This window comes from Cupressus sempervirens, chromosome 1 (assembly GCF_028749045.1).
Source record: "Cupressus sempervirens isolate cs-2001-9-10 chromosome 1, ASM2874904v1, whole genome shotgun sequence".
Taxonomy (NCBI): domain Eukaryota; kingdom Viridiplantae; phylum Streptophyta; class Pinopsida; order Cupressales; family Cupressaceae; genus Cupressus; species Cupressus sempervirens.
In genome coordinates this window covers 291,247,768-291,273,577 of record NC_143118.1, presented here as the reverse complement: position 1 = coordinate 291,273,577, position 25,810 = coordinate 291,247,768, and positions in this window count along the sequence as shown.

The following is a 25,810-nucleotide window of genomic DNA, read 5'->3' as shown; positions in this document are numbered from 1 at the left end:
GTGCCCTATCGTTCAAATCCACCGACATACCCGTGGTCGACCCAGATCACACCCTTCCGCTTCGCATAGCCATCATGGTATCCAACTTTGCTGTAAAAATAGTAATAATAGATAATGGATCAGCCTTGAATATTTGCACCCTAAAATTCATAAAACAAGCTGGGTATACTAAGGCAGATATCATCAGTGAGGTTATCACCATCAAAGCTTATGACAACTTGGAAAGAACCACAGAAGGAACTATTTTGCTGCCAATCAAGGTTGGGCCAGTCATCCAAGAGACACTCTACCATGTTATTGATCTAAACCTACCATTTAACATCCTCCTCAGTCGCCCATGGATTCATGCCATGAAAGCCGTTCCATCCACTTACCATCAGTGCATCAAATTTCTGCATCAAGGCACTGAGGTAACCATCCATGCCGATCCAGAACCCTTTGCTTACTGCAATGCAGTTGAAGCTTCATATACAAACCATTGCCCTGGAATTGATATCGGCACATCCATCGCCAGCTCATCCCACACTTATAATGACCCAGAAACCATCCTTGCCTCTACCCTGTCTACCGTGAAGATCAATAACAAAGGTTGTGGAGAGTATAGTCTGTCAGATGCATTTGCTGTCGGGGAACTCACACTTGATCCACATGCCCATGGATGACCAACATATCAAAAAGCTAAGGAAATTCCACCTCCTCGATACAAACAGTTTGGCTCAACAACCTTTGTATCCTCAAAAATCCCTCTTCATGAGAAGCTCACTCCAGATATCAACAAATGGTTACATAAGGATGCACCTCAAAGAAATCAAGCACGCCTTGATCACTTTAGCCAAAAGTATCCCCAAGAACATAAGCTCATCATTGACAAATGGAACTATCAAGGTGGTGGTCTAAGACCAGAAGAAAGAGGCATGCAGTGCCCCATCGATGCACACAACTGGGAATCGAAGTCAGGTCTTGGCTTTGGCATACCCACAACTGGGGGCACCAATGAGAATGGTCACGCTTTTTTGAATATTCACCGCAACCTTGTCGAAATCGAAGAAATTCCTGAGGAAGTTGAAAAGAGAGCCTATGATGATATCCTAGACCAAATCTCCCTCGGAGACTCTGTTCTCCAAGAACTATCCATCCACCTCATTGACCTACCACTCACCCATCCACAACTCATAGATTGGGACCAACCAAGTGTCATACACATCGATGAGTTCACATCAGAGGAGGCACTTCTAAGATTCATGGGAGCTGAAACTCCTCACAAGAAAACAAAGCCAGATTCTGCCTATATCTACAAGCTAGATCGCAAGGGGTATTTTGGAGAAAATCCCCAACCTAGTTCCGATACACCCAAAACTGGAACTAAGGTGAATCTGAGACTAGCTAAGGCAACGAAGAGAACCCCTCAGCAAGAAAATCTAGAGCCACAAGAAGAACATGAGGATTTAGCATTGCCTCCTCAAGATAATCGACCAGAGGTGTCTTCTATTCTAATTGAGGATACTCGAGAAGTCAACATTGGTTCTTTAGAGATCCCCAGACTTGTTCACATTGCTGCATCCCAATCACAAGACCAAGCTGACCTCCTCTTTGAGGTCTTAAGAGAGAATATTGGCCGATTTGCATGGTCATATCAGGACATGCCAGGACTTGATCCAAAGCTTGTAGTTCATCATCTTGCAATTGATCCAAAGATCAAGCCCATCAAACAAAAGCTTAGAAAAATGCACCCCAAGGTGGCATTATTGGTCAAAGCTGAATTAGAAAGAATGTTAGCTACTAAGGTTATCCGACCTATCGATTACTCAGAGTGGATCTCCAACATGGTCACTGTCACTAAACCTTCCGGTGACATCAGAATCTGCACTAATTTTAGAGATCTTAACAAAGCTTGTCCAAAAGATGATTTTCCCTTGCCCAACATAGATATGATTGTAGATCTTACAGCTGGACATGAAATTTTGTCCCTCATGGATGGATTTTCTGGGTATAATCAAATCAAGATTGCAGAAGAGGATCAGCATAAGACAGCATTCACTACCCCTTGGGGAACCTTTTGCTACAACATGATGCCTTTTGGCCTAAAGAATGCTGGGGCTACCTATCAAAGAGCTACGACGGCCATTTTTCATGATCTCATCCATAGCATTTTGGAGGATTATGTGGATGATATCTTGGTCAAGTCTCATACCTTCATGGATCATCTTGCTGACTTGGAGAAAGTCTTTGATAGGTTAGCCAAATATCATCTCATGCTGAATCCCAAGAAATGTGTCTTTGGGGTCACATCTGGCAAGCTTCTAGGCTTCATAGTTTCTAAACGAGGTATAGAGATCGACCCCAAGAAGGTCAAGGCTATCTTAGACATGCCTCCTCCCCAGACACTGTGACAACTTCACTCTCTTCAAGGAAAGCTCCAATCTGTTCGGCGCTTCATCTCCCAGCTTGCAGATAAGTGTACACCATTTTCACATTTACTAAAGAAGGATGAGAACTTCAAGTGGGATCCTTTATGTCAGCGCAGCTTCAACCATCTCAAGTAGTATCTCATCAATCCCCCTATCTTGGTTCCACCAATTCCTGGTCGTCCCCTAATTTTGTACATATCAGCAACACCTACTACTCTAGGGGCACTTCTAGCACAGCTTGATGACTACAAAAGAGAAAGAGCCATCTACTACATCAGTAGAACCCTAGTTGGTTATGAACTCAATTACACTCCTATGGAAAAAACTTGTTTGGCAGTTGTCTTCTCAACTCAAAAGCTTCGCCATTACATGCTAAGTCATACCATCCAACTAGTCTCCAAGATTGACCCTCTCAAGTATATGCTCTCTAGAACAGCACTTACAGGCCGTTTGGCCAAATGGGTTATGCTCCTTAGTGAATTTGACATCCAGTATGTGGATAGAAAGGCAATCAAAGGGCAAGCTATAGCAGATCACCTAGCTGATGCACCTCTAATAGATGCTTATCCGTTGATCACAGAATTTCCAGATGAGCATATCTGTCTAATTGAAGAACAACCCCCATGGAAACTTTATTTTGATGGCTCATACACATCTCATGGATCAGGGGCAGGAATATTGTTGGTCACACCTTAAGGAGATTACATTCCAAAAGCCTTCAAGCTACAATTCCCTAGCACCAACAATATAGCTGAATATGAAGCCCTCATAGCAGGATTAAAGATAGCTGTAGAATGGAACATTGTTGAGCTACAAATCTTTGGCGATTCTCAGCTCATCATCAAGCAAGCCCTAAATGAATATCAAACCAAAGATGAAAAGCTATTACCCTACAAAGATCTAGTTGATCAGCTAACCCAACATTTTACAAAGCTTCAGTTTACACAAGTGCCTCGAATACAGAACAAAGCAGCAGATGCTATGGCTACTATAGGCTCACTCTTGGAAATTCCCCAAGCAGCTACACAGTATGAGTTTTTAGTGGAGCAGCTCCTCACACCCGCCTATGCGAATGAGGATTCAAACCGTGTTTATATCTTGGTTGGTCCCCAATCCCCTTGGTACCATGAGATTCACGCTTACCTTAATGATGGTATCATATCCCCTCACCTCACACGTACCCAACGCCAGAACCTCATCTGAAAATCATCCCGCTATGTTATCATAGCCAATACCCTATATTGTCAGGGTTATCACGATACTCTCTCTCGATGTTTAGACCAAAATGAGGCCGCGATGGTGTTAAAGGAAGTACACTCTGGACTTTGCGGTGCCCACACGAGTGGTATTGTCCTAGCGCGACAAATCCTTAGAGCAGGCTACTATTGGCCTACCATTGAAGAAGACTCCTGTGACTTTGTCAGAAAGTGTCTCCCATGTCAGCAGCATGCAAATCTTGTGCACGCTCTAGCACAGGATCTACAGCCTATTGCACCACCTTGGCCTTTCGCTTGTTGGGGCCTTGATCTAGTTGGAACTATCACACCCCTCTCATCTGATGGACATAAATGGATAATAACAGCTACAGACTATTTCACTAAATGGGTGGAAGCAGTCCCCCTAGTCTCAGCTACAGGAGTTCAGGTCTCCAAGTTCATCTTGTACCACATTGTTTGCCGCTTCGGCATCCCATCCACCATCTTCACTGACCACGAAGGTAACTTTGAAAATCTCAACATGGAAGAATTATGCACTTCCCTCCACATCCATCACCGCTTTTCTAGCCCATATTTCCCACAAGGTAACGGCCAGGCAGAGGAAACTAACAAAACCCTCCTTAAAATTCTAAAGAAAGTTGTCAATGATTCTGGCCATGATTGGCACCTACAAATAAATCCAGCCCTATGGGCCTATCGAACTTCCTTTCATACATCCACAGGCACAACTCCATACTCCCTAGTCTATGGTGCCAAAGTAGTACTACCTATAGAGGTTGAACTTCCCTCCTTGCGCATATCTTTACAAGGGCAAATATCAGATGAAGAATATAGAATAGCTCGGCTCACCCAGCTAGATCTCTTAGACGAGAAGCGACAACAAGCCTATGATCATCTCACAGTCTATCAAACTTGTCTCAAAAGGAATTTCAACAAGAAGGTGCTTCCATGACACTTTCAGCCAGGTGACATGGTCCTTAAAGAAAACATGAAAGTCCAAGTAGATCGAGAAAAGAAAGGCAAGTTTGAACCTACATGGCTTGGTCCTTATGTTGTCACTGCTTCTTTTGGCTCCGGAGCTTATCAGCTATCTACACCAGAAGGAGAACTCTTGAATGATCCTACTAACATCATTCATCTCAAGAAGTTTTATGCTTTAAGATCCTTGGTATACCCAGCTTTTGAAAAATACAAAAAAAAAAAAAATAGTAAAGAGAAATAAGCGTCCAATGGTGAAAACTTGGCAATTCAAGCGCCTTGGATAGGTACCTTGGTGAAAACCTGGTAATTCAGGCACCTTGTGTACTAAAGACTAATCCATTATCTATCACTATCCTATCCCTCATCCATTCACCCACCATCCCATTAGACACACTTGCTTGTTCCCTTGATGTTCCAACCAAATATCCAAAATCTGATGAAGCTTGTAAATACCTCCTGTACAGCTTGTAAAATCTTGTACCAAAGCTTGTATTATACCTTGTAAATCTCGTACCATACATTGTATATCCAAATCTTGTCCAAAGCTTGTACCATACTCCAAATTGTAGATAATCTTGTATCTTAGCTTGTATACTATCACGTGCACACACAAAACCCCATTTTCACTTAAGCTTTTCGCAAACCATCTACCTATCAACTATTATAGACATCCCATCCTTCACAAACATTTCCATCTCACAAAAAACCAAAATATGAACAAACTTGTACATTTGTAACATATCTTGGTCGGTCAACCTGTACATCCTCTTTAACTTAGTACCATTGTATCTATCCAGCTTTCGTGTCATTTCATCCTTGATCAGCATCTTGTACACACCACATAGCTTGTTTAGCTATTTCAATGCATCCTTTAGCTAGATCTCCTGTCACCAAAGTGTTATCCTTCTTAGTTCAGCTTGCCATACGCACCACTCATCCCAATCCACCAACTTAGGTGCTCTCCGATAGGTCCTTGCAGGATATAGCTTTTCTCAAGTCTAATCTTGGTCCGTTAGTACCTCTTCCTACCCATCTCGTTGGCAAACGACTCTCTTTTGGATTTTCACTTTCTTTTGATTTGGAATCTCCCCTTTTGGGTCTTGAAGTATCTTTTCCAAGCAATCTCCTTGTTCCCTCCTCAAGGTTTCCACGATCTTCCATATCATGGTATGCTGCGAATGGGGCAATTAGAGTGTAAGGTCTTGATCAAGTCTTTCTTTTGTTTTTCTTTTTTGCTTGTGGGTTACCTAGTGTCGGTTCCGCACTGCTTCCTTTGAGATTCATGTGTGATGCTCGGGCAACCCTTGCGTGTTTGTTTCGAGTCAGTTTGTTAGTCCTCTGGACAGTTGGTGAACATGCCTTGATGTTCTTGGTAACCTTGGAAATTAACCAATAGTCCTATAACAAATCTAGTGCTCAACTACATGGTGGTACTTCTCTTTGAAGTATCCCCCCGCTCAAAAAGTTTCAATGGTTTTCCTTCATCTCCATTATCCCCCATCCATATCCAGCATCTGTCTCTCCTACCCCAGTTGATGCATTAGTATCTGTTTGAATCAATCATCACTCTTAGCTTTAGGGATCCACAATCCTAGTCTTAGGGATCCACCAATCCAAATCAACCCACTAAGCCTCATCTTTCGAGATCCACAATCCTAGTCCTAGGGATCTCCGAAACCCATCTTCCGCCAATCTAACTCTTTGAAATTCTGTTGCATCAGCTTTATAATCCCCTCATCCATCTCCCTATCCTGGATTCTTTTTTATAGTGCTCCGCTCCTTCATCCTCTACAATCCCTGAGATGTTAAGCTTGCTTCCTCTTGTGCCTCTGATTCTCCCTTTATCATTCTCCCATAGTAAGGGTTTTACCTAACTAAACCTCTTCTCTTAATCCAATCTGAGTTTCCTTGCTCATCCGAAATTCTTGTATTTTTCAAGAAGCCACCAAGCCTCGCTTTCTCTCCCCGCTGCCTTCTTGAGGGGGGCATCTCACAGTCCATTCTCTCCTCTTCTGCTCTAGCCTTGGGCATCTTATTTTCTTATCTTTGATGCCATGCCACTCGCGGCATCACATCAAAGAGGGGCAAAATGTAGACACCCAAAAATCCTTTAGAAAATAAAGTATTTTTATTTTCTGAAAAAATCTCTGATGACATCATCATTTATTAATTAATTATTTAATTAATTAATTAATTAATTTTTATGCCATTAAATCCTTTTATCTTAATTAAAAATATTTAATTAAGGAATCCCTCCCAAAAATGTTTAAATCTTATTTAAACATTATTTCCTTATTTATTAATTATTTAATTAATAAATTGACCAAAAATCCTAAAATAAATTTAAAAATTATTTTTTTCCCAAAAGTTGGCCAATTTCCTTATGACCAATAACCTCTTCCAAAATCTTCTAATCCTTCTTTAATTTTGATTAAAGGCTAATCACATCATTTCCTACCCCTAATCCCAATGCAAAATATTTAATTAAGATTAAATATTAATCCTCATGTTTATTAAAAAAGTTTTAATAAATATCTCCTCAACCCAAACCCTTGAAATAAATAAAACTTTATTTATTTCTTAAAAATCTAATTTATCCTCATCCTAAGAAGTTCTAGACTCTTCTAGAAAGTCTTTATCCTCATCCTAGGAAATTCTAGACTATTCTAGAAAGTCTTTATCCTCATCCAAAGTCTAGACTCTTCTAGAAGATGTCTTTAAACCTAATCCTAATCCCTTCCTAACCTTGTCGCATTCCCTAAACATGGGTTAAGACTTACTAACCCAAGCCAAAGTTAACAAATATCTCCTCCTTCACCCACCCTCATTAAATGCCATCCACTTGCCTATCCCTAAGCTAATCCTAAACCATCCTAATCCATCCTCTAATCATTTGCACAAGCCTAAGAAAGCTTAAAACCTTCCTAATCAAGTCCAAGTCGAATTTTCTCTCATCACCCTCAAAATATCTCAACCATAAAACTTTATGAAGTCCACTAGGTCATAAATGACTCTTACAAGCCCTTTTATTGCTCTTACAAGTCATTATGAGGGTCTTTATGAAGATTTTATCCCTTGAGCCTCCTTTGTTGACTCATCCTTCCCCTTTTCTCCATCCTCTCACCATGTGACATGTGTCACTCCTTGATTGGTTGTAAGGAAGCACAATCCATGTGCTCTCCTCTCATGCAATCTGAGCCCTCCATAAGCTTTTTCCTATCCTTGCATCTTAGCCCTCAATTCCTCAAGCCTCTTGCCTATAAATTGGATCCTTCCCCTTTTCAAAACACACAATCCATGAAGTAAAGTTATAATGCTATTTTGAGATCCAAATCCATACTAAAGCCATCTATCCACACCAAAAATCCACAATCATCTATTGAAGCCTTTGGAAGCATATTGAGCATACATCCTATCCATTTAGATAAAGCTACTCAACAAGAGAGCTTCTTATTGAGAGAGTCCATTAATGGCTCATATTCTCGATTGAGAGCTCATCTTAGTCTATCTTGAAGTTTATGAATTTTGTTTAGTTTGTAGAAGCTTTATTTAAATTTGGTTTCTATTAGCATACTAACATTGCTCATATACAGTTAGTAGTCAAAGAAAAAGCACAATTGGAATCTAACATAGAATAACCAAACCTTTCTAGTTTCTTTCTTTCTCTCATGGATCTCCTCAAGGCTTGTGGTTGAGTTTGTTCTTCGTATTCTTCTAAACTATCAGAGTTGTTAGAGCTCTCCTCATCATTAGACCCAACATGTTCTCTCTATTTAGTCTTTTTAGGGGTAGGAGGCAACTGAACAACATCTTTTTCCTTTTCTTTTTCATCTAGTTGTAGCACAATAGGAGAAGGTGTTAGCTCTCTAAAAATAACATTTCTACTATACAACACCTTACTAGTCATAGGATCCCAAAGCTTGTATCCTTTCACACCAGCACTGTATCCGATGAAAATAGATTTAACAGTTTTATTTTCCAACTTAGATCTTTTCTCCTTTGGGACATGTGCATAAGCTTCACAAACAAAAACAAAAAGATGTCTAATTGAAGGCTTCTTACCAAACCACACCTCCATGGGTGTCTTACTAACAAGGGCTGATGTAGGAGATATATTAACTAGATAGCAAGTAGTGGCCATAGCTTCGGCCCAAAACCTTTGTTCTAAACCAACTCCACTAAGCATACTCCTAGCCTTCTTCATTGGTGTCCTGTTCATTCTCTCTGCAACTCCATTTTGTTGTGGGGTATAAGGAGTTGTCTTATGCCTCTCGATACCTTGTTCTTTACAAAATTGTTCAAACTTTGTTGACCAAAACTCACCACCATTGTCAGTTCTCACACACTTAATCTTCTTACTAGTCTGATTCTCTACAAGGGCTTTAAATTCCTTGAATTAACTAAAGACTTGTGTCTTACTTTTAAGAAAATAAATCCATGTCCTTCTACTGTAATCATCTATGAAAGATACAAAAAAATATAAACTTGGAGATTGAAGGAACTTTTACAAGACCAAATACATTAGAATGAATAAAATCCAAAACATTAGAAGATTTGTGAGAACTAGAGTAAAACTGAACATGATTTTGTTTACCATAGACATAGTGTTCACAAATGGTGAACTCAAGATTGCAATCATTTAACCCCTCAATGAGATTTTTATTTTTTAGGGTTCTAAGACCCTTTTCACCAATGTGACCAAATCTCATATGCCACAACATTGTCTTTTCTACAGGAAGCTTACCTTCCAAAGTGTTTACATTGCCATCAAAACCAATAAGCATAGAATTCTTCACTGCTCATTTAGATGGTGAGGATGAAGAACTATTACATAGAGGACTACATGCATCTAGCTGAAATAAGGTACCTCTCCTAGTACCCCTTGCAAGCACTATCGATCCTCTCATCATCTTGTATCCTTCTTTCAAAAAACAACTTGCACACCTACATCATTCAACATACTTACAGATAATATGTTTCATGCCAAAATTGGAATGTGCATAACTCCATTGATTCCATTTACTCATCCATCAGGAAATTTGATAGTGACTCTTCCATGTCCAACTATTTTTAGGTGAGAATCATCACCCAAGTACACCTTTCCACCATCAAACTCTTCATATTTTAAGAACTAGTTTCAATGAGAGGTCATGTGAAAAGATGCACCCGAATCAACCAACCACACATCATTAGATGCATGGGCTGCCAAAGCTATGATGAATGCATCACCATCTTCTTGAGATTTCTCTGAAGCTGAATCTGAACCTTTCTTCTTCTTCTTCGACTCTTTGTAGTCTTTACAGAAGTGCCTAGGTTTATCATAGTTCCAAAAATTTTCCTTCGACTTATTGGAAGTCTTTGACTTCCCATGGGATTTGGATCTACCCTTATTGTCAAACTTATTGTTATTTTTCGTCCCTCTTTCTATGGAACCCCCATGAATAACAAGGGCTTCTTTTTCCAAAATAGAAGCCTTTTTCCACATCTCCTCTGATAGCAACGAAGACACTGCATCATCCATTTTGAAGGTGACTAACATGCTTTTGAGAGCCATTACAAGATGGTCCCATGAATCTTGTAAATAACACAAAAGTGTTTAGCAACAATCCTCCTCCTCTAACTTGACACTAGCTGATGTCAATTGTGTAGCGAGTAGATTAAATGCATTTAAATGATCTGTTAAGGATCCACCTTCCTCCATTCGCAGAGAGTACAACTTCTTCCTTAGGAACAACTTGTTCACCAAAGATTTGGCCTGATACATGGCCCCAAGTATTTCCCACAAACTATATGCGATTTTCTCATCAAGAACATTCAGAAGGACTGCATCAGTTAAATAGAGTCTTATGAGACCCTTAGATTTATAGTCTTTGATATCCCAATCTACTTGAGCTAAAGCTGCTGGTCTGGTAGCCTTTGAAGTCACTTTCCATAGGTCATGATCTTCCAAAATGTCTTCCATCTTAAGTTTCCACAACTCAAAATTAGTGCCATTAAATTTCTCCACCTCCATTCTTCCACATGATGAAATTGCCATCTCAATCTACAAATAAGATTTAGGATGCTATGCACAAGACTCCCACTCAACTTGAAACTAGCTCAAAAAACCCTACCCAACAACTAGGATCAAAAGCTGATTAGGCTCTGATACCACTTGTAAAGAAACTCAGGTGTGGAAACAGCTTCCTACACTAATCTCTTAAGAGAAGTATGGTGCAAATCCTATTAAAATATTTTACACTTACAGACTCAATATCATGTAAAAAACAATATTTCAGCCAAGCAAGCATAAAGAAAATAGATAGAGAAAGAAACACATAACGCAAAGATTTTCCAGTGGGGAAAAACCTTTTGGTAAAACAACCCCACCCCTCCAGAACTTGCACAATGTATTATCTTCAACACAAGGTTACAATACACTTGTAATGCAAGATCAATAGTGACAACAGAAGACTCTAGTAGCAACTCATAGTACCAACAATACACTTTTTTGCATCCCCTCTTTGCAACCCTAAAAATGCTTATAACATGCACTTCTCTTTAGGGCTACTCCCAAAGGTAACTGTATTAGGGTTTTACGATTCTCTAAGAAAATAGGAACCCTAAAAAAATTTCTATTGGAGTAGAGTGTACAGTACTCAAATTTATTAGTAGCCACATGTCTTCACCTATCATTGAATCTTCCTAACATAGCTCTTCCATGTCATAGGAATCTATCATAACCATTTTAGCTATGATCTTCTTATACACAATTCAAGATGCTGACACATCAACATTATTTGCAAGAAATACATTTTACAAAAAAAAAAAAAGAATAGGAATTATCCAAGGTTGAGACACCTTATTTCTAACATCAATTTTTTCCTATATACCTTTTCCTCATTAGTTCTCATTTGCACTTCCAACATTTTTGGGCTCATGACCCTTGACTATTTCTCCTTGTAATATGTTGGTGCCGTCTGTTCCTATCTCTAGCTATTAGTTTCACATGCAACATTTAATCTCTACATGAATTCTCATTTTATAATTTAGTTGCTAAATTTGTGTTGAAATTACCAGTAAGAATAAAGCATTGTGGTGTGTCATCCACACCACATTTAGTGTAGTTATAGACATTTATGAAAATTTGTTTTTATCACCTTTTTCTAGTTGCTTGAAGAGTGTTGAATAAGTAAAATTAACAGCTTGAGGTCTATAAAAGTACCAAACTATTGGTTGCAAGTTGCATTTGGTCTCCACTTATTTAAACTTGAAGTTGTTGCACAATATTTGTTAACAATGGTAATGGCATACATAATTGATAAAATAATGACAGTTGTTGATGGAATTATGTATAAGTTGATGTAGGTCATATGCCTTGAATTCTTTGGCCTTCCAAATACTCTTGCTTCAAATTTACTCCAAACTTATGCATCATCTGGACGCTTTTGTGATGCATTTACTTTTTAAAATTTCCTTAAACAACATAATCACTCATCTGCATTTTATTGAAAGAAAGAATATCAAGTGTTAGGATAAACCACGAACATAAATAATAGATCACACAAAAATGAACACAAGGGAGCAAGATTTAATGTGGTTCACCCAATCCTTGGGCTACGTCCACCAAACATCAAGTCTAATCTTATTACAATCCAGTGATTACAACCTGATTACAATCCATAATCCCTTATAGCTCAATACCGTCGCAAGAACCAATTTCACATCACAACATAATGAAAAATACCCAACCCTAAACCCTTTTATACAAGTATTAAATGGCTTGAGGGTTATAACATGTCGGCCATAATTAGCCATAACTTTAGTGGCAAATCTACGAATGGTGAATAGTACCAAAATGATTGGCAAATAGTACCAAATTTTTTTTTATGAAGTATGTACAGTACTTTCCTAATTAGTCACCACAATCTAACAATCTCCCACTTGGGGACTGATTAGGCTCCACACTAAACAAAAATCTCCCACTTGGAGACTGATCTTGTAGCAATACCACTACCACATGGGGCTCCCACTGGATCAAACCACCCTAGACTCTGCTATTCTTTTATTCATGTCCAGTCAAAAAGATCAACTGAAGTTGAAGAGGAGTTCAACTTCTCCCTTGTTACAACCTTTGTCAACATATTTGCTAGATTGTCATTGGTACATATCTTCTCCAGCTTTAACTGTCCATCCTCCAAAATTGACCAAATGAAATGGTACCACAACTGTATGTGTTTGGTCTTAGAATGCAGAGCTGAATTCTTAGCAAGATGAATGACACTCTGACTATCTGTGAACAAATAATTATCCTTTTGAGGATGTCCCAATTCTTCCAAGAAGAACTAAAGCCATATCATCTCCTTAGTTTCCTCTGTAGTAGCAACATACTCTGCCTTTGTAGTGGATAGAGCATTAATCCTTTGTAACATAGAAACCTAGCTCATAGCTCCCCCACTAATAGTAAAAACATAACCTATAGTACTCTACCTGGTATCAATATCCCCTACCAAATCTGAGTCAACATAGCCCTATAAATCAGTAATAGAGCCCCCAAAATGTAAACACTTATTGGATGTTCCTCTCAAATATCAGAGACTCCACTTGACAGCATTCCAATGCTCAAATCTTGGATGACTCATATACCTGCTAACAACTCCCACTGCATGTGCAATATCTGGCCTAGTGCATACCATAGCATACATCAAGCTTCCTATAGCTAAAGCATAGGGTACCTTAGACATCTTATCCTCCTCTTCCTATGTCATGGGACACATCTACTTAGTCAATTTCAAATGACCAGGTAAAGGTGTACTGACAGCTTTAGCATTCTCCATAAAGAAACGTTGCAACACCTTCTCAACATAATCAGTTTGAGATAGCATTAATGTTCTATTCTTCCTATCTTTACAAATCTTCATACCAAGGATTTATTTTTCTGCCCCCAAATCCTTCATAGCAAATGCATGTGCTAACTGGCATTTCAGCCCCTTAATATGATCCATGTTAGACCCAACTACAAGTATATCATCAACATATAGACATAAAATAATGTAGCTATCATCATCCAACCTCTTAAAATAAACACAATAATCTGAATGACACCTATTATAGCCATGCTCATGCATAAACCTGTCAAATTTTAGATACCATTGCCAAGGTGCTTGCTTCAAGCCATATAAACTTTTCTTCAATTTGCACACTAAGTTCTCCTTACCTTTTACCTCAAGTCCCCATGGTTGGGACATATATATTTCTTCATCTAAATCACCATGAAGAAAGGTTGTTTTAACATCCATCTACTCTAAATGAAAATTTTTAGTAGCCACAAGACTTAAAATAGTACGAATAGAAGACATTTTAACAACAGGAAAAAATATCTCATCAAAATCAATTCCCTTTTTCTGTGCAAGTCCTCTTACAAATAACCTAGCCTTAAATATTTTCTTACCTCCTTCCTCTTCTTTCAACTTGTAAACCCACTTATTCTGTAAAGCCTTTTTACCTGCAGGCATCTTGCATAGATCCCATGTCTTATTCTGTAGCAAAGAGTCCATTTCATCTTTCATTGCAGACTCCCACTGAATCTTAGTATCCACCTGCATAGCTTCATCATAACTTTTAGGTTCACCAGCATTAGTAAGTAAAATAGAATATAAAGAGGGAGAAAATCTTTGTGGAGGTCTAATTTTCCTCATTGACCATCTAACATTCACTGGTGTGTATGTTATTTGTTGTTTCAGTTGTTGCACATCATGAGGAATGGCTGGAACATTAGCTTTTGGAGTATCATCCAACACTACATAATCATCTTCTTTCTTCTCATGTTGCTGCAACAGATCTTTGTACAACACTTTCTCATTGAATATGACATCCTGACTTCTAACAATTTTAAGATTTTCAAAATCCCAAAGCCTATAACCAAACTCATTAATGCCATATCCAACAAAGACACATTTCTTTGATTTAGCTTCTAGCTTGGTTCTATTTTTAGAGTCTATATGAGCAAAAGCTTCACAACTAAAGGTCTTGAGAAAAGAATAACTCACCTTCTTACCAGTCCATGCTTCCTCTAGAATACCATAGCCAAAAGGAGTAGAGGGACCTCTACTAATCAAATATACTGTAGTATTGACAACCTCCACCCACATGTGTAAGGGCAACCCAGCATGCAACCTCATGCTCCTTGCGCGCTCCATTATAGTCCTGTTCATGCGTTCAGCCACTCCATTTTCCTGTGGAGTCCTTGGAATAGTTTTTTCTCTATGAATACCATTAGTGGAGAAATAATCTTCAAATTTATGACTGTAATACTCACCACCATTATCAAATTTGAGACATTTTAATTTCTTACCAGTCTCATTTTCAACCAAGCATTTCCATTTCTTAAAAGTTTGAAATACATTAGATTTTTGTCTAAGGAAATAAACCCATACTTTTCTAGTTGCATCATCAATAAATGTAACATAATAGTGAGATCCACCAAGGGAAGATACTTGAGCTAGTCCCCATACATCTGTATGCACAAGCTCTAATTTTTCCATTTTGTTTTCCTTCCCAGTCTTTACAAAACTCACTCTCTTTTGTTTTCCATACACACAACTTTCATAAAAATCCATATTGACACATTTTAGACCTGGTAAAACTTTCTTTGAATGAAGTACTTTCATACCTTTCTTACTCATGTACCCAAGTCTATTGTGCCACAACGTTGTATCAGAATCTACAACAGCTATTTGTTCTCCATGCTCAACTGCAGCAATTGTTCCTGAACATTCATTTTCCTCTGAAACAATCAAAGTAGTAGGAATAATATGACATGTACAAAGATATAAGGTGCCTACTTTCACACCTTTTGCTACTACAAGCGGACCTTTTGAAACCTTCCAATTTTCATCATTAAAAGTAACTACACAACCCTCATCACCGAGTTGCCTAGCTGAAATTAAATTTCTACTCAACCTTGGAACATGTCTTACCTATGTAGTAGCCAATGATTCCCATTCTGCAACTTAATTTTTATTTTTCCCTTTCCAACAATCTAACAAGGTTCATTATCCCCCAAATAAACAAGCCCAAAATCCCCTTGGACATAATCAATGAAATAACCTCTATAAGGTGTAGCATGAAATGAAGCACCAGAATCTAAAACCCATGAATCATCAACACTCTCTAAAGACAAAAGCAAAGCATCCTCTTCAGATTTGTTACTTACCACATTTGCCTCCTTGTCTCCATCTGATTTATCTCCTTCATTTTTCTTTCGATTCCAGCAATCTTTCTTTTTGTGCCCCAGTTTCCCATAGTACCAACAATCATTTGGTCCTCTCGATTGAGACCTCCTCCCCTTTGACTTTCTTCTTGATTTCCCACGATTTCTAGAGTTACTTCCTCTTTCAATAGTTCTACCCCTGCTTTGTGAATTCAAAGCATTTCTTGATGTAGATCCACCTGAGGATTTTCTATGAGTTTCCTCACTCAAAAAAACACCAATCACATGATCATATTTTAGGGTACTAGATCTAGGAATAGAATTACTCACTGCCATTACCAAGCCATTCTAGCTTTCAGGCAAAGAACACAAAATCAAGAGAGCCCTAATTTCTTCATCAAAATTGATACCCATAGAAGATAACTAACTAGTAATAGTATTAAACTCATTTAAATGATCTACAATAGATCCACCTTCTTCCATTTTCATATTAAATAAACACTTCATGAGAAATACCTTGTTTGAAGTGGAGGGCTTTTCATACAGTGTTGCTAGGGTTTTCATCAAATCTTCTGTCATCTTTGCTTTTGTAATATTAAATGCCACCGATGGTGCCAAGCATAACCAAATTCTTTCGAATGCCTTTCTATCCAAAATATCCCATTTAGCCTCTGACATAGTTCCCTGATTCTTGGCTTTGCCTTCCAATGGCTTCCATAAATTCTTCTAATATAGATAGTCTTCCATTTGCATCTTCCATAATTGGAAGTTTTGAACATTAAAATTGTCAACCCTCAGCTTACCCTCATCTTCCATCACTCCCACTCAACCGTGAGACTTCCACTTAACCGTGAGACTTTCCTGCAGAGGATAATTGAAAGACAACTAGGCTTTGATACCACTTGTTAGGATAAACCACGGACAAAAATAAAAACTACATGCAAATATAACCAATAATAGAAAATAATAGATCACATAGAAATGAACACAAGGCACCAAGATTTAATGTGGTTCACCCAATCCTTGGGCTACGTCCACCAAACAGCAAGTTTGATCTTATTACAATCCAATGATTACAACATGATTACAATCCATAATCCCTTACAGCTCAATACCGCCACAAGAGCTAATTTTGCATCACAACATAATGAAAAATACCCAACCCTAAACCCTTTTATACAAGTATTAAACCGCTTTAGGGTTATAACATGTCAGCCATAATTAGCCATAACTTTAGTGGTGAATCTACGAATAGCGAATAGTACCAAAAATAAATTTTTTGAGGTGATGCCCCGAACCCAACTAATTAATTATTAATTATTTATTCTATTTACTTAATCTTACTTAGGTTAATGTATTTATTTAATATTTAGTATTTAATAGCTATAGTGGTAAGGTGTTGACAACACGGGAGTTTGTTCCCTTCTAGCATGTTCCACTTTTTTGTGGATTCTTGGTTGTCAACCTTATCTTCTACCTCCTTCCAGCTTGTTCTACAAGCTTCCTTGAGGCCTTTATAAGTGGTCTCTCTTTTATTGTAAATTCATCCATTCACATAGCTTTGATACCAATTGTTGGGCCCATTTTCCATTGCACCAAAAGCCATGACTATTAGTGAACATGGAACAACACATAATTAACCACCTATGGGTAGGGGAGCACGTCACATCACCCAACATCAAGCACCTAAGACATTATGCTTCATACAATATCCTTATGCATAGGAGCTTTAAGCTTCAAAGTATGTTTGCCATTGTGATGTAGATGATTATGTGGTTAAAGCTTACAAGTAAAATACACTCTCAATTCTATAAGATTACAGTTGCCAATTTGAACTACTTTACTAATGTTCTAGATTTTGTAGCCCATTAGTTATGCTTCTCTTTCATGCTAGGATAGAAGTTATCTCCATTCATGATAAAAAATATTCATCTTATATACTTTTAGTTCCTTTGTGTTGTGAAGCTCTTAAAACTCTGGAGAAATTTTTTTCTCATTTTCGTTGTTATTGTTGTGAATTCGATTTGAGTTATAATGAGGTTACTGAAGCTCTTGAACTTTGAATGCCATCAATGGTGAGTAAGCTTCCTCATTAATCTCTTTTTGTAGTTTCTACATGCTATACAATGTGGTAGTCTTGACATTGATTTTTTTGCCAGCTACTTCTATCTTTTAGTGACTCTGGTTTGGCATGCCTATTTGTAAGTGTTGATCAAAGAGATGTCATTTGGATTATATAGATGTCTAAATTTAGTTGATTTGTTTGAGTTGCAACTGAATTTGCCTATTTTTGTTAAGAAAGTGTAGTGGAGGTTAAAATATTTATTCTTTTCCATTCTTACTAATCAAGGTTTTGGGGGTGGCATTCTTCTTGTATAATTCAAGGGAGAAGGTTGTTTATAGTTTAAACCCTTTTTTGATCTATGTTTGTGTCGTTCACAAAAATTATTGTACTATCTTTCTCTCTTCAATTCCTGCATGGAGTTCCCTCAAAGACACTTCCATGCCAACCTAGGTTATGAAACAAGTATTGTTGAGCAACTTTATAATCACAGGTAACAAAGATAAGTAGTAGATGATGGTTAGACATAGAAATATGTTAAGTAAATTCAAAATATAAGGTCTGGAAATATGGTTCAGGTGTTTACTACATTCCCTTACATCCAAACTACAAGTGCTTGGGGCTCCTATCTTGGCTTCGATCTACTTTACCTTGGCTTTGATACCAGGGTAAACTTTTTTTGTGTACCATCCAGGAGTTGAACTAAGGACCACCAAGTTGATGCTAGGATGATCTACCACTGAGCTACAAGCCCTTTTGGTGACCAGTCCATCTATGGTCACTAGAGACTAAAGCTTCTAAATCTTTCACATTTTATTCAGATTTCATTTTTAGGATGTACATGTGAATGTAATGATCTCAACTGATAGATCTAGAATCTAGTATTTAAAGAAGAGAATCCCTTCGAAATAAAAAATTACTGGAATTTTGACCACATCATTTCATTTCCATCCCAAGGGATTATACAAAATAATTTCCTGAATACATAACAATGAAGGAAATTACAATTCAGTTAGTCAATGTAATATGATTAGAATGAAAAGCCACTATAGATGAATTAAAACTATGTTAAATCAAAATATAAATGAAAACTACACTAGACTCCTCTTCAGATTTGGGGTAGTAGCTGATATTCATAAGAAGGCATTGTGAAAGAAAGACATAAAAGTTATAGATTCCTAGTTTTAGAAGCATCATGTTACTGCCAGAGAAGTAGAAAAACTATTCAAATAAGAATGTTATTTGTGTATGCTTATGAGAATTCAAACTGAAAGTATGAACTTCTATGTTCACTTCTTACTTTGAAATAGCAACCTGATGTAGAGTCTACAACAACTACTTTCCACTAGACTTCTAACACTAGTATATTTGACCCCAATTTTCAACCAAAAATTTTGACCATCTAATAAATTGGGGTCAATTTGGTCGAAATGCGCAAGGCAACATCATGAATTTTGTTAAATGTGAGCCCATGTTGGTTGAAAATTTGACCAACACGGGCTCACACTATGTCAAAATTGAAAAAAGTGTTGTTTGCCGCCCTAATCTCATTGTTACGTGACCCAAAAGATAGCTCGTGCACTCAACCATTTTCTACACTACATTTTGTGGCTAGGAGTATGCACCAAAATGGTTTTATAGCTTAAGCACCAATAGGGTTTGACATCTTGGGTTCTTTGGTGCTTGATTGTAGCGGAGGAGAGCTCGTGAATGCTTCAAAGTTGATCCATTGAAAGAGATTTTAGAAAGAAGGTGGCATAAAAGGATTAAATAACAACTAGAAACATTGAAGAGTCTCCTTCCTAGTGTTACAAAGGTGAGTTGAAGTTTTTTTTTATAGATTGACATTTGATTAATCATAATACATTTGATTGAAGTTTTGTTTTAAAGATTTGTTTTATAGTTGAAGTTTTGTTTTATAGATGTGGTATGCATTTGATTAATTCATTCAAGAATGAAAAGAAAATGAGATAATGGGTGATCAAGAAAGGTTCATCATACAAGACTAACTCGCAGTTTTGAGTACAATAGCAAGATGTGTGGTATGAAAATGAATAAGTTCATCATATTAAGCATCAGGCCTAGAAGGGATTAACTATTGCCAATAATATGATTCCTTACCATAATCCAAAATCAAAGGAACTATGAGAAATCACTTAGGATTTCCCAGATTCCATCATTGATCATCTCCACAATATTTGTGTCTCTCATCATCATGATTATCTAACTAATTTATTTCATTCATGAACAAATCAATTCTTATCAAAATTAGGTAATGCAACTTTTTCCTTCATCTTAAAGGATGAGTAACTTTGAACCTTACCAAGATCCAACTCTTGATTTTCGTTGAGATACCTTCATTTAATGTACATTCAAAACATATCCTAGATCAAATTAGTAGCTTGATATAATATCAGAGTAGCCCTGCAAAGATATGGATTTCAATTTAGACTCCCAATAAAGTTGAAAGTTTCATACACCAAAAATCTTCCTATTTAAAGTGTTCCATGATAATCCTACATTAAAATTGCTTAATAGGCAATCAATCTTTTAAAGGCAGACTGTTATGCTCTGCTAAACTGGAATTGGCAGCCCTTAACAAACATTGAAAATAGAAGATTACAATCCTTGTTAATAATATATCTGAATGTTGAAGTGAAATATATGTTAAATAAAGAAGCAATTGTCATAAGAAAGCTATGGATAGATGAGGAAGGATCATCGTATAAGGAGGAACAATTATATTAAGCTTGAAGAAGTACAAAAATCATCAACGTTTTAAAGATCCAACTACCCTTGCATAATGAAGAATATGTCTTAAACTAACAATTACTTTGACAACTTTAAGCCTTTGTCCTTATTTCCATTTCTCATCATACTCTTAATAATCCACCCCATTTCTACAAAATCATTAGTCATTGTAATTTGTGCTTTGATTGATTGCTTTCTTACCTTGTTTTGAATATATTTATATGCCCTATACAATGTTTGCCTTTTTTTGGACTAGACATTTCTCATTTACTTTGTTCCCTAACTTGAGTTTTCAAACTAGTGCTTATACAAACCTCCTAAGATATTCATAAATACCACTAATCCAAAAGAAAGGCAAACAAATTTGATGAGTCAAAAAATAGAACACAAAACTATCAAGATCTAATCAATGGATGCAAAAAGGCCCTCCAATAATAACCCTTAGATGAAATCCAAGGTATTACCCGTATCATTTCTAAACTCTAGACAATTCAAATTCCAAAATTCTCAAAAAGAACATCTATTATAACAAAGTTGAGTATCCCTATCTAATGTGCATCTACTATCCCCGTGTATAATTAGAAACTTATCCATACTTACAACATTCATTCTATACACATGTATGCATCTTACTAGATCAATCTAGATGAAGCTTAGAAAAAGTTTTCTTCAAAATAATAAAATCAACTACTAGAATAACCTACAAATCTATTACTATGCAATTGAGCCAACTATGCTAGATAGTTTGAGCGTATCATGCAATGTTAGGGTTCTTAGGGATGAGCAAAGGTGAAAAAGTGATGAGAGTATTAAACTTCATCAATAATAGAGTCTTAAGCCCTCTCAATGCTGAAAGGGCCAATTGACAAAAAAAGGTTAATGGTTTCTATTATTGGTAGCCTTTGGAAGACATTACAAGAAAGAAAAATCAAATTCATGATGTTATGCAAATGTTTCACAAGAAAAAAATCTATACTGATGAACAATACACAAATTGTTTTGGCTTTATTTACATGAAGAAAATAATAGAGAAGTTTTCATTCTACTGGGTATAATGTACAACATTATAGCATGCCAAAAAATAATGTGAAATGTCAATTTAATTAAAATCCTGAAAATCTCACAATAGAAAGCAATTATGTTGAATAGGCTCATTAGAAGACCTTTCTATCTTACAAGGCAGGAAACATATACCACTTAAAGCTCCAAAGCCCTAAGAGAACACAATATCTTTTAAGAATAATTCTCATATTCAATTGGACTTCAGAGAACCCTCTAGCTCATGGAAATTATGTGGAATGAGCTTCCAAGAAGTGTCAAGAGGTATCTAAAAATACATGACTCATGTTGCTCATATGATTAGAGGATGAGTATCTCACACTTCCTAAATTTTAGAAGTTATATCCTTTGTCTACCATTTTAAGGTAAAAAGAAGATTTTCCTCATAATTTGAGAATGAATGCCAATTTTTGGCATAGAAGAGGTCATATATTACATAAAATAAGGCCTAACATAAGGAACAACTCTTTTTGTTTCAACCAAAGACTTGCCAAGCCGTACTCTTGAACATGTTTTGTATCTATAGATCATGGACTTGCAAAACAAAATTAGTGTATTACTTAGCAAAGATCTTCCCACACAAATTCATTTGTCAAAAAATAATTTTAAATACATTGAAAGATATAACTACCTCCTTCAAGCCCTCTGGGGAAGTTTCTCATAGTTCTAAAATTTGATTAGCTCTTCTTTCTCCAATACCCTAGTTAAAATTTTATCAACAAAATTAGGCCAAGAATAGGCATAAACATAGCACTAGTTAAGATTTCAACAAAACATGAGTTTATAGCTAAAGACCAAATAAGAATACCCAATAATCTAAATCATATGGTCTTCTTGTCTTTTATATTTCTTTATTCACTTAGGATGATTGAATGATTAATATAGATTGATTGAATTAATTGAAGAATTGATTGCATGTCTGTTTGATTCCCAATTAATGTTTGATGAATGATAGAATGATTTCCTTTGATTTGATAATTTGATAGTTAGTGTATGATGACTAAATGAATTTTGTAATTCATAAATTTAGGAGTGATGATTGTGCGTTGATTTAATGTATTTGGAAGTGATGATTGGTAAATGATAATAAAAAAATTTCTTCTTTTATATATTATTCGTGGAAGGTTCAACACCTGTCATAAAAATTGAATCACCACTTTAGATTAATATTTTATTCCCCAACTTTATCTCCCTTGGATGCCCTCCTCAAAGGAAACCTCTTCTTTATATCTTACAATGTAAGAGTCACTTCTTTTCACCACATGTGCCCCTTGCATTGGTCACAACTTTTCACAATTACCACCCTTCAAATAAGGTCAAACTCTTCATCATTGTTGACCAAATGAAGGTACTTCCTTACTATCTTCCCCTCCCTTCTTCCATTAATCCCTCCTTAATTCCTATGCTCCCTTTATACATATCAAAACTACCTTATATCTTAGGCTAGAATTTACTATGGTTATCTTATGATTATCCAGTCTTCCATGCCTTCAGGTAAAAGCATAGATCTGTGTCACCATTTGTGATACAAAAACTTGTTTTGGTCAAATCTCATTTCTCTATCAAAACTCAATTTAAAAAAAAAACTAAAAATACCCTTTTATAGATTTCAGATTCAATATCATCATTATATAAATTTTTGAGTGTTTTGATTAGTTATAATATGTTATAATCTAAAAATATTATAAGTCGATATTTGAACATTTCAGAAGATGCTCTCTCAAAAAATGAAAAAAATTAGTAAATCATATCAAAAAAAAAAAATGTATCACTAGAGGAGAGAATCCTCTTCATGAATATGTAATTTTTTTTCAAGAAGGTATAGATTTGATAGGAAAGTTTTGACGGGAGGAAAAAACTATTAGATTCTGACAAGGTCGAACTTGAGTACTTATAAAAAAGAAAATATACATCAAAAATAATTATTTCTTTTTTCGTGCACTAGCTATACATGTCATCTATAAAATATTTTCAAATCATTAAAAAAAAAGATGATTTGCACATACTTGTTTGACGGGAACTACATCCTATATTTTTTACAGTTAAAAAAGGGACTTCAAAATAAAATAAAATGAATAATTTCTTAGTCCAAAAAATAATAAAAATTATAGGCATAAAATTCATACAATTCTATGCATTTCATCAGTTTACATCATCTTCATATTTTAAACGCAAATACCATTTTTTTTGTCATTAATGTTGAACTGTCACATTCTGATATCACTTTTCTTTATAAAAGGTGACATAGGTTTGTGCTTTTACCCCTTCAAAAGAAGTCTTTCCCCCCTATTTATATATTCATGATGGGAGAGTCAAAACCTTTCATTATTACAACTCTTCATCCTTTATGCCCTTTCAAAGAGTCACAACCTTTCTCAATTACCACCTTTTGGGAGAGACACGACCTTTCCCTTTGAAGGAGTCACTTTCCTATTCTTTCTTCTCCATTAATTCTCTCTTGATTCACCTTCAAACTTTGTCATCACTTTATACTTCTCTATTAAGTTTCCATCAACTTTTCTTTTCAATTTGTGTCAACATATTCCTTTATATCTACACATATTCCTTCTTTATGTTTGAATATAGTGTCTATAGGTATTATGTATATGAGATACTTTAATAGATCCTAGACATGTAAGCACATGTATTCCTTTCTAGTGGCAATATTAGTTCAAATGCTCGGCAAGTATTAATCATTGCCCATGAACTTATCTTTCCTACTTTTTTGTAGGTGGCTACCTATCCCATTCTCGGATTGATGTTTTTATATATTTTATTTGGGGGTTACAAAGCATCATTCACGGGGTTGTGTCCCTTTTTTAGGATGTCCATAGGTATATTTTTCACTTTAGGGTTAGCATTGGTTACAACATGTCAGCCCAAAAGAGCTGATAAAATAGCCCCAAAAAAAATTTCTCGGGGCTTGGCCCGTCCTTGAACTCTGCTGAGGAATTATGGAGTGTGCAAGATTTCCCTGGTCAATCATCAAAATCTAACATATTCTATATGTTTCAGTGGAACAAACCTCATATCAATACATAGATACCAAGCTTTTGGATCTCTTGGATGATCTTGAGAATAAGCTTACAATAGAACTTGGGGGCATAAGTGCATTCCATGTAATCGAGAGGATTAACATCTATTATTGGAACAATATTGAAACTACTACCATACATCAACCTACAAGTTAAGGTTGCCCATATTTTAACCTACTACACATGCTTTTAGAGTTGCTAAGTTCAACTGCTTGGGTTTTTACATACCAAAAACCAACTTTCTTCCTATTAACAATAAGCCATTACACATGCTCTATGATCACCTTCCTGCAATCCACTAAAAAATTCTACATGGTAGAGCTATGTGAAGGATTCTCAGTTCTCTCTTGTAAGATATTTATACCCATCATTGGTTTGGTTTATTATAGATGCCCCACACCAACTTTACATGCAATGCCTCATTCATAATTCTACAACCTCTTAGCTGAGAATCCCCACTTTCTTTTGGCATGCATACCTTATCACATGCTAAGAGTGGGACTTTTTTAATTTCATTATTTCCATTGCATAGAAATATTCTTATCCTCTTCTCAATTTTTTTTAACACTTTCATAGGAATCCAATTGCAAAACATAGAGTATATTAGAATGGCTGATACAATTGACCTAAGAAGCATAAGCTAAACCAAAAAAAGGTTAACCATCTTGATTTCCATCCTTCCATGGTTTTGGTATACTTGTCAACCAATTGGTTCCATAACTGAGTTCTGTCAACCCCAAAAAAAAGAGGAACACCTAGTAATTTTCTAGGAAGCCTACCCCTTCTTACACCAAAAACATCTATTATCACCCTCCACAAGTTTTCCCTAATATTGAAGAAACAGGTATCAGATTTGGCCCAATTTATATCTTGACCCAATGCATCCCTATAAGCATTGAGAATTGATTTCATTGCTCTTTCCTTCCTCATTGATGTTTCCCCAACAAAAAATGTGTTATCTGCAAATTGGGAGTGGGTTGCTAAGGCCATATCCTCAACTAATCTTTTGGCCTCTCATCTGCCAAGCTCTCTATATTTAGTGGCATTCCTATCCAATGCCTCTTGTAGAAAAATGAATATGATCATGGAAATGGGGTCCCCTTTCT